At 39.2% G+C, this 11,583-nt stretch overlaps 1 long non-coding RNA gene across 1 annotated transcript; it reads right to left on the bottom strand.

The window, feature by feature from the left end:
- Positions 1 to 7,518: 7,518 nt before the first annotated feature.
- LOC125426830 lies at positions 7,519 to 10,850 on the bottom strand. Its single transcript, XR_007243581.1, has 2 exons — positions 10,005 to 10,850; positions 7,519 to 8,732 (listed from the first exon to the last, which is right to left on the bottom strand). It is a non-coding gene; the product is annotated as an uncharacterized LOC125426830 (long non-coding RNA).
- Positions 10,851 to 11,583: the final 733 nt, after the last annotated feature.

An 11,583-nucleotide genomic window follows, 5' to 3' on the forward strand; every position in this document is an offset into this window, starting at 1 on the left:
AGATATAAGGGCCCAGGCATTAAGACATAACTTTTTTTAAAAATCCTATTTTTTTACCCAGGGCTCCCCACACCTGAATTTTTCCGATGGAATAACTGGAAAATTTGAGGTAGCACTTTTTTCAATTCAATTTCACTTTATTACAGTCAAAGACCAGCAAATTACAGTCAGTGACAGACAAATTCTATACAGCAAATTGCAGTCGAGGATCAACAAATTCTATACACACTCTCAACCTTAATTCCCCGTGTAATTGTAATATATAAATACCCTAAAATCAACACTGAGGCCTAATGAGGTAGCACTTAAAAGCTGTTCCAATGAAATATTTTCTCATTTAGAATAAGCAAAGTGCTTCTTGGCAAGGTTTGTCACGTGTAAAATGTATAGTTGAAAAATGTTTACGTACTTTTTTCAGTTTTCTAATAGGAAAAAATGGGAAGTTTGGGAGCACTGAAAAAAACTAATAATGTAAACATGGAATATTTTCAAGATTTCTTGGTTTAACTGTAACTAATTTTGGCAACTGTGGCGCTTCCCCTCCCTGCGCAGGACCCTCGGGCGTGGGGACCTTCCCTCCCTCCCTGTCCTGGGGGTTGTCCTCCCCAGAGATGTCCTTATCCAATTGGCCCGAGGGGCCAAGAAACAATTTTGCCCACAGGGCGCCTGATGGTAGAGGCTGCTCTTCCCTGGTTCCCCAGTTGCCTTTTCCCTAAGACACTGTCTGCCAGGCTCAGCCCCACCGCAGTTGCCTCACTAATGGCCGAAGCTGCCTAGCCCCTGAAATGCCTCGCCCAGTTGCCTCACTGGACGAGCGGCTGCTGTTTTGCGGAAGATGGACTCACCACACCCTCTTCCCACCCTCCTTCCAGGACCTGACTCCCACGCTCACCAGACTGTGCCCCTCCCAAGTCACCCCGCTGCAGCGGCAGCTCCTGAGCTCTCCTTGGCTCTTCCTTAAATCCCCTTGCCTGCTTCAAAACCCTTCCCCTCCCCAGCTGCAGCCTGTTGATTCTGAGCCGAGCGGGCTCAGCTGTGCTCCGGGCGCAGCCGGAGCCACAGCTCCTTGGTTCTTTCTCCTTTGGCTTCAGCTCTTCCTCCTTCGGCTTCAGGCCACAGCTCCTTGGCTCTTCCTCCTTCGGCTTCAGTCCGGGCGCGGGCGCTGCGCCCGGACAGCAACAATGAATATGCTATAATGTGTTTAATTATAAATATGGTTAAAGAGTTCGTTGTTTTCAATGTTATAAAGTTTAGCTGAAAATCCAAATTCACTAGCATTCCAACCTATTGTGACTCTATAAGACTCCCTCCCTCTGCACCTCTCTTTTCTTTGTAACTCATAAAATGATCCCATTGATCACAAGAAGCATTTTTAGGAAACACAGAAATCACTAAAGTGAAGTTATTTCAGCATATAACATGTTAGGAATTGGTATATATCTTTTAAAAAATGTTCCCTTGATTAAACAGTTAAACAGTCAGAATATGTTGATGCCACTATTGTGCTTACTGAAAATATTTCTTGAACAAATGACACCTCCTCTTGATGCCCCATGTACCATCTGGACATACCATCTGCTGCGATCTGCCAGTCCCCTCCCAAAATGGTTTTGGAGTGAGAGTAGGAGTTTGGACGCCACTTAAAACATGGGTTTAAAACATGTGTTTTATGCGAGCTATGATGCTGTTTTACTGTTTTAATGGCTTTTAACACACTTTTTGATTTATATTGTTATATTATGTTTTATTATTGTTTGTTGGTTTTACTGTACACCAACCTGGGGGTAGGGTGGTTTATTAAATTTAATAACAAGAAGAAGAAGAAGAAGAAGAAGAAGAAGAAGAAGAAGAAGAAGAAGAAGAAGAAGAAGAAGAAGAAGAAGAAGAAGAAGAAGAAGAAGAAGAAGAAGAAGAAGACGACGACGACGACGACGACGACGACTGAACTATGCTAATAGATAATAAGATAAAGGAAAAAAACAGAGGATGGAAAATTACTCAAGACAGTGAGACTGTGTAGAATCCAGAAGGGGGATATTCTTGGGGAAGCGAAAGTGCTCCTCCTCCTGAACTCTTGTACAATAACACATCAACTTCTGCCCTTTACCCATACCAGGAAATATTTCTGTTATGTAATGGTAAAATGGGTGGCATAATTCTTATAAGCATAATAGAAAATATAGAAGCAGTCAGAATTCCCTTACTTTTGCTAATAAAATGCTTCCCCCCCCCATTTTTTTTACCTGCTTGGAGCATTTCTATGAAATATAATGAGAAATTCAAAAAGCAGCTGCTTCACTTACTTGCGAGTTCATAGGACATGATCCTATTGATTTCAATCAGAAAAAATTCAAAATTCTTGCTAAAAAAAGAAAAAGAAAACTTTGATAATGTGGCGTGGTAGTCAAAGACTCCAAAATAAATAAAAGAAATTTAAAATTTCTTGCTGTTGCATGGAGTATGCCACTAGCTGCCAAGAAGAAAAATATCACCCAATTTCCCTCTCAGCAGCAAATGTGTTACCAGATGCAAACCCTCAGACTTGTGTTACACTGCTTTCTGATATTTTCAATTAGTTTTCCCTTCCAAATCCATTAGAATTACTATCTTACTCATGGTAATAGAATAGCTATATCCTGTTCCCCCCACCACCTGCCACATTATATGTCAGATCTATGGATATTGTGAAACCACAACCTTACAGCAATATTAATCACAACCTGTCAGGTAACAAGAAATAGGATGGCTCTCTGTGTCTAGTGGAAACTCTGAAGAAAACATCTGATAAACTTGAGTGAGTGCTACTCCTTCCTGTTGTAAATCTAGGTACGTTTCTTGTGAAAGATAAAAACTAACTAAAGCACAGCCAACTATTTTCATTACTGTATTTTAACTACACTATGAGTCAAGCCTCCATCTAAAATCTGCTGTATGACTGTGAAGAAGATTTCCCACTGGCATAACAAATTGCTTTTCAATGGAAACTTCAGAAGGAAAATTGTCAAAACTGACCCAGTTCTCCTTTTTTCCTGAGTTATCAACAGATAACAGCTTTAAATGTATGCCTCTGGCATTAAAACTGGACACATGGGAAGCACACTGTGACCTTGGATGTTTCAGAGAAACAAAGGGAAGAAGCAGTGCTTGGAGAAAGAGATCTGTGATGCCCAAAGCAGTTCTGAGGTGGGATGAGAAAGATAGGGGCAGGAAGTATTTGGACAGATTTGAACTGTAGTTACTGAAGGTTTGCAGTCTTATATCGTGAAGGGGGAAGGATACAATGTCACTGGTTATTAAGTTTAAAATCAGCTTAAAAAACTAATGTTAACTAAACCACCACAGCCACTTTTATGAGAAGCAAGCTATCCAACTCCATGCTGGGCATTCAATCTGAGTCCAATACTGTATAGTCACGCAACAGACAACTTTCAGTTCTACCATCCAGACATAGTGTGTATGCAAATACCTAGAGATTCCAGGCAATGAGAAGCTGTGGATCATCTGTGAGAGGTGGAAGGAAATGAGTTAAAGGGGGAAAAGAGGCATGGCATAGCTGGGGACACAAACAGGGACAGGAACAGGTATTCTGGCTAAGCTGCTTAGTCTATTTTATGAGGATAGTAAACTGGGAAGTCATGGCAGGATTAAGGCAGGATCTGGAGATCAGCTAACCTTACCTCCTGAGTCATAATAACCTACAAACATAAGAAGGCCTCTGGCATGCCCTTCACTGACATGATCCATCTAGTCTAGCATCCTATGTCACATGGTGGGCAACCAGTTACTCTAGAGGGTCAACAACAGAGTATAAAGGCCAAGCTCCTCCCCCCATTGTTGCTTCCTGGCACTGATATTTGCAGGTTTACTGCCTTTGAATGTGGATGTTCCTTTTTAATCACCAATTCCAGTAGCCACTGATAGACCTATCCTTTGTGAATCTGTTTAATTCTTTTTTAAAGTTGTCTGTGAGTGAATCCCCACTGGGAAAATGAATCAGGTTCCCCCCGGTTCCATAAGATACAGCACCTTTTCATCCTGGTCTCTGCCTCCCCACCGCAGCGTGCGTCCATTGAGGGGATCAAAGTTAATCCCAGGATCAAACTATTTCCATGAACCCACAATCTGCTCTGAGGCTCTTTAGTTCATCGTTCCGATTGGCTGTTGTGTTGGGGCCTTGCCCAAACCGGGATTTTTAAGGTCCAGGGATATTTTGACTGAGGAAATTCGTCCTGTATCTGTAAGCCATAATTATATAATATGCAAGCGAATTCTACAGTTTTATTATTTGAGTAAAGTAATGCATCTTGTAATTCAGGATCTATTGCCTATCAGCTTAACTGGATGCTCTTTTTGGAACTAAAATATTCACTTGATAAACTCAGGAAACAGATTAACAAAGCCAGAGTGGTACCCTGAGAAAACCTGTTGCAAGACAAACTTGAAAATGAAAATAAAACACCACTAGTGGTCACAAATAGTTCACAACTTAAAACTGTTCACCGCATCATCAGCAACTTATGACCTCTATTGGATAACAACAGTTCCCTTTCACAAGTACTGGGGGGGGGGGGTCAAACCTTTTCTAGCCCACAGACAACCTCTCTATCTTAAACAACTACTCACCCACAATAATACAGCATCTAATTTGAACAAAGACATTGGTACCAAAGCTTGCAATAAACCCAGATGCCAAGTTTTCTGCCACATACTACCAGACAGCACAATCATTGGATCTAACAACATCAACTATACCACCTCAGGCCCATTCACTTGCCCATCTTATAACACTATATGCCATTGAATGTGATCAGAGTCCTTCAGTTCTCTAAACAAGGGAAACAGATCAAACTCTACACCAAAGGATAAATGGTCACAGGTCTGATATCAAAAATCACAAAACTGAGAAACTGGTAGAACACTTCATTCTCCAGGGACATTCAATGAAGGATCTAGGATAGCTGTTTTATTGCAAAAAATATATTCTGAAATAGACTAGAATGGGAGGTTGCTGAGTTACAACTTATTACAACACTGAAAACAATGCGTAATTTTACAAATCCCTCTGTCTTCCCCTAGTTGCCTCTTTTCTAAGTCTCCGATTATCCAGCCTTTCCTCATAAAAAAGATATTCCAGCTCCCTTGGTTGCCCTTTCCTGAGCTTTTTTCCACTCTGCAATGTTCTTTTTAAGATACTGTATTTTAAGACATAGTATTTCAAATGAGAACACACCATAGATCTCTATAGGAGCATTACAATACTGACTATTTTACTTTCTATTTCCTAATAATCCCTAGCACAGAATTTGCTTTTTTCACTACTGTGGTTCACTGTGACAACACTTTCATTGAGCTATTCATGATGATCCTCCGGACTTTTTACTACTCAGTTTCAACAAGTTCTAATCCTATTAGCATATATCTGAAGTTGGGATTTTTACTCTAAGAGTGACTGGAAGAACTAGAGCAGGCTGGGGAAGTGTAAGGACTGAATAGGTAGTGTCCATGCTAATAACAGTGTTTCTGTCAATGTAGCAGAAGTAACAAAGAGACCAGAAACCTTAGGGTTTAGTGAGCCTTTCCCAAATAATATCAATCTACCACTCTCACCTATAGAAACAGACTGTCAGTTCTACAACACTTTCAGTGGGTGTGAAACTGCCATTATTTTTCAAGGAACTGTAATCCAGCTCACAGGTGAAAAGAGATACACTTTTACAACATCTGACAAAGGGAGTTTTGACTATCAAAAGCTTATTGCCTAAAAATCTCGATGGCCTCTAAGGTGTTACTGGGCTCCAATCCTCCTCTTCCACAGCAGGTCAACATACCCTCCTGAAACATTTACACCTTCTTAGTTGCCAACCAAAATAAGCATTTTAATCCTTCTGTGGAAGATACAATAGATTTATTGTAGTTTTGTTGGAACAAAGTGTCTGCGTGAGTTCAAAGGGGGAAGGAGGAAGTACAAATCACCTCAGAAACTGGTGTTGCCACCTGAATATCAATCTGGTATCTTCAGCAAGTTACTCAGCTGTCTCAATAATTACATTTACCCTTGCTGACCACTTGCAACCAACCAGTTATTACATTCTACCCTTTACTAGTCAATTAGTGGGAACTTCAGATTTTGTTGGTGGACTGAATGGAAAGTTTAGTAAAAGCTATATGGAATCTACTAACTGTTTACCCTAGATCAGCCCTCTTAATTCATCCAAATCACCCACAGTCATTGAGGGTGGTGATAGCAAAAGAGGGTCAAAAAGGCACTTGACTATCACAAGCCACTAACAATTCCATCTGGACTAGGGGAAGGCATATTTTTCAAAATCCCTTACCCCCACAAAAACCCTTCTCTCCAACATCCTAATTTTAAAGCAGCTGCTCCATCATTTCTTTTATACTACTTTATACTTATAGTTGCCACACACAAAAAACAAACAAACATTAAATAGGTATCACATGGACAGTTTCTCAAAGTGGTTAAAACTTGTATTATTTGAGTGGCTTCAGTGTACTTGTCATCTAGAGCTGCTTGCATAAAGTTTAAGTTCCTGCTTTCTGCTTAAGGTATATTTAAGTGTGGATTGTTCTGAAACAGCCTTATGATTCTGCTAACTGCCGGACTCAGGGGTTTCCCTTTTGTTGAAAGGAACTGAATCAATATCCAATAGAACCATGCTTGTGAAGCATTATTCCTGTCAGATTAATAAAACATCCGTGTGATAGTAAGGCCGAAGGATGAAATCTCCAGACAATGATATGACCAGTCGGCTTTCTGGAGAAAATCTACAGTTTCTTTTTCATTATAATTTCCATCCTTTAAACATTCTCTCATTTCTTCCATGTTTTTTAAAATCACTCCTGAATATTACTGGGATCCCCCCCCCCCAACTATGTGCTGTAACAACTGCTAATTAGAGCCATTTTAATGAGATTATTCTAGACTCAATATACACATTCATAAGAGTATATTTATCTTCCTTTGAATCTACTATACAAGAATGAATGCTTGTCATGTTTCATTTTGGTAAAAGGTGATAGAAAAGTATTTTTCTTATATTTCTTACAGACCTGCTTCAGTGCTATAAAGATAAACTTTGTTGGAGCAATTGTTGATGTGCTTTAGGAGCTGTTTTGAAAAGTAATTTCGTATATAATTTCTCGTAAAATTGTTTTTTATATCAATTTGGTGAATAGACTCCAACGTAAGTTGGAGTCTCAAGTTACATCCCAACATCAAGGGAACCACTGACCTTACCCTCACCAGCAGTGGGTAAATTATCAACTAGCTTTCACCATATTTGGCATTAGAACCTAACTCAATAACGTAGCATATAAAGATTGCAGTCTTTCTTTATGCCTCCTGTCTCTATACCAACAAACTTATTTTAAATGCTGGCATCAAGAGAATAATAATTCCTTAAGCCACAAACTGACTTTTCTTGCAGAGTGAATTTACAAAAATAAAGTCTTGGTTTGTGTTTCATGCTGATTAGTTATGCACTTGTGGGTTTTTTGGGGTAAACTTCTTTCTAATACTGGGAACTCATTTTTACCTTCACCCAGGCAAAATTAATAGACAATTAAAACATTGTAAGATTACTAGCAAATAGAGAAAGGAGGTAGAATGTGTTCTGCTTTTCCTTAATTAAGATAATGAACAGGGATTTGCTTTCTTAAAAGTAGGTATTTTATTTCGTCTGGTTCTTTGAAGAGATTGGTTGATAGAATATTCAGGGTTGGGTACATAAACCTTTGAAATTTGCCTTCCATCCAGTATGAATTTAAAGGTTGCAGTTTATCAATCTTTTGGAAGAATAAGGAGGGAAAAATTAGAAACTTTAACAAGCAGCTGGCCTAAAGTTGCCATGCGTCCAGTAATGGCTTGGGGGTTACAATATGAGATATGTCTGATGTTGACTATATAACTGGAAATGGAAACTAGATAACAATTTAAAATTCTTTTATCTATTTTGTAAATACTGTTAATGAATTGTGGACATATATTTTTTAAAATCTATAAATATTTTATTGAGATTTTTTCAAATTATTTACATAAATCTTAAAAATACATAGTCATCACCCAAATATATCATGTCTAAATAAAGTATCATAACAAACAATCAGATACTAAACAATAACTCAAAACAGTTATTTCCTCTAACATTATTATTATCTCAATCCTTTCTCTTTAAAATTGTCTCAAAATCTAATCTATTCTGTTATAGAATTCTTTATTTCACAATATTGTATTAGCTACTATTTCAACATTCTATAGATAAAACATGTACACCTTTGTCTCTCATAACATATTCCACCTGTAAATTCCAATTCATCTTATACGTCTCAAAGGATAAATTGCGTATTTGATTATTTATTCTATCAACCATATGTAGGTGTTGTTAATGTTAATGTTTTTGTCCCAAGTGTTCCTGCCAGCATTGTAATTTTTTTTATTTATTTATTTATTTATTTATTTATTTATTTATTTATTTTTGTTTGTTTGTTTGTTTTACACTTATAACCACCCACTCTCCTAAAAGACTCAGGGCGGCTTACATAGGATACATGGGTACTGTTATCGCTAACATAAATCAGTTTAATCCAGGTAAAAATTTCCCAGACTGAAACGTGCATGCCCTTTCTTTTCACTTGGACTCCTTTCATCTTCTTGTTACATTATTATTAATTTGAGAACTTCTTCCTCTGACTAACCTCTCACTAACAACCACCTAATTTGCACTTTCACTGTTCTACAGATAGAACTCAATTAGCTACCTTCTCTCTTTCAGGTACTCCCAAGCTTGGTCAATCAAGTTAATGCCTCAACCAAGTAGATGAATGACACAACACATCAAGGTTGATGCTTGCCTCTTGCCTTTCCCAGGAAAGGCAGGACTCCTCTTTGTCCTGGGAGATTAAGGTATTTTAGCATGGCTAGAGGACCCAATGTTCCCTATAAAATAGGTCCTTGCCCAACACTCAGTGTTCAATATGTCTGGACCGCTGGTTTGGCCAGATTGTTTCATCCGTACTTCTGAGTCTGCCTGGGGGTTCAGTTGCTGCAGCGTGCCACCTGCTTTCTACCCTGCTTCCTGGACTCTGCTGCATGGACCCTAAGCCTCTTCAAGATCTGGTATAATATCATCCCTAAGAATTCCCCCAGTTCATTTGCTATTCCCAACCTATCCCCTCAACACTGCTTATATCCCAGGACTGTGTGTGAGTTCTGCTGTTTTGGTTATTGTGTGCTTGTGTACTCCAATTATCTGTAAACTTCATTTTGTGGAATTTCTTGTAAAAGCTAATATTTGTATACAAAGGAAACAAAGACCTCAAACTTGCCCAATCTTTTGCTAAGCCAAGAGTCTGCTCTTGGTAATTCCTGACTCTAAAAGGGAAAGACACCCACCATTTTGGGTAACAGGAAGGTTAGATGTAATTTAATTGGAATTTTTGAAGCAATTACATTGTTATTGCAAAGTTAGTTTTCAAACTGCAGTCTGGTGACTGCATTGTTCAGTTTATTGAAACTGATTTTTTCAAACAAGAAGTGAATAAGAAGAATCTATCACCTTCACTTGAGAAGTAGGACATAACTTGCCACATCATTTCTATGTTGGGCAATGCAATCCTTAAGGAGTGGTGGTAGATGAGTAGTGGCTGGGCATGGCACAACTTCACCACCTCCAAAGAGGATTGCCAGAGGTGCAGGGAGAAAGAAATCAGGCAAATTCCCCGGACAGTACTGAAAGACCTCTATGCAACCCAATGGGCTGCATCACCCATTTAGCTGGCATAAATTTACACCAGCAAAAGCGAGTATTTCCAGCCTAAAGCCCACAGGGAGCCACTTCTGACCCAAGGAATGCCTCCATTGGTGTGGGGTGGGCTCTTGCATTGGAGGAGCATTGGCACTGCAGCAGCGTTGATGCCTAGGCATTGTATGGCTGTGCAGTTCCTCAGCACCAGTATAAATGCCCCTGGGCTGGTGCAGATACCACCATGTTATATACCATGTTAAGTGGCATCCACACTGCTCAGGGGTCACACCTCATCCAGAGCCTTTTGCCTCTCTCCCTTCCCCTACTCTGGATTGTACTGCTAGTTACATCAGTTTTGTTGGATTTTTCTGTACAGCAAAAAGGTTGAGTTAAAGGGGTGTTTTTTAAAAATAACAACAACAATTTGTCATGGAAATTCTGTTCCCAAATTATACCCACAGAACCCAAACAGAAAGTGATTATTGAAAGAATCTGGCCGTGAAAGCCTTCAACAATTCAGAAAGTGATTATATTTGCACACATGCATTTGAATGTCTTACTTAATTTTCTTTCCAAAAAAAATCTCATTCTATAGTACAAAAACAAAATCACATTTGAAATACCAGTTCCTTGAGACTTAAAAGCAGTTTGTCAGGCAGTTTGCTATAAGGGTTGAGGACACAGAAGCTCCCCATGCATTTAGTGTTTACTGCACAGAGGAATTAGTATTAAACTATGAGAAGACACATTTCCTTCAGGAGAAAGAAACCCAGTAAAGCAGAGATGGAGGAATAAGGGAAAATGGGAACACGGTTGGGAATGGGGCAGAGAGAAGTGGGAAGAGAGAGAATGGTTTCCTTTAAACTTTTTATTTTTAGAATTTCCCCCCAGCCTAACCAACTAAACTCAGTTCTTACTCAAAACCAAGGATCACACACTGCTTCTGTTAACTAATTTATGATTGGCCCTGGTTTCAGTCAAATTCAAAGTAGCACCAAACATAATGGGTTGGTTCACTGGGAATCTGTAAATGTGGCCACAATACTTACTTGTGGATCAAACATCAGGCAGAAATTCCATTACCTAGCACTCAGGTCTCTTTGAGTTCAATATTCAGTTCTTTATTATTTTTCAAGCACATAATATAAATATATACCATTCATTTTATCATCTGGTTGATAATTTAGCCTTCAAATCATATTAGTATACTAGTACTAATAATAGTACAGTCTATACATTTCCAATTCTAGTCAATGCATTTTTCTTTCCCAATCTCTCTCAATTTACAAGACTAACAGTGCATCAGATGGAGGGAGAGAAAAGGTGACCATGGTTGGAGCTTTGGACAGCATGGAAAGGAACATCATTGGAAGACAACTATAGTTGGCTCCGTGTCTGAGAATGCCCTGACCCACCCCACTCCCTGTGCAGGCATTTGCTCAAACGAACTTCTGGGTTTTACTGTCGCAGAGTTGTGGAGTGCTGGGATGCTGATGTCTTTCCTCTGTCCACTGGTGAGAGTGCCCCTTATGCCGGTGGAGAGGGCAAACATGTCAGCACAACTCTGTGCCGCTCCCACAGTCCATTTGCCCCTCCCTTCTGGATTGGATTGTCCTTCGATGTATTTGTTGCCATGGAGGGTGTACACAGGACTGGTCTAAAGAACTTGTTGAAGTTCTAAAGGTTACTGTTCTTCAGAATCAAAGCAGCAAATTTTGGTACAAAATATTTTTAGATCATATCTAACTCCAGAAGATATTAGAAAAATTGACCAAAAATACAGAGAACATGTTGAAAATATCAAGGAAAAAAATGGATC

Source organism: Sphaerodactylus townsendi, linkage group LG01 (genome assembly GCF_021028975.2).
Source record: "Sphaerodactylus townsendi isolate TG3544 linkage group LG01, MPM_Stown_v2.3, whole genome shotgun sequence".
Taxonomy (NCBI): domain Eukaryota; kingdom Metazoa; phylum Chordata; class Lepidosauria; order Squamata; family Sphaerodactylidae; genus Sphaerodactylus; species Sphaerodactylus townsendi.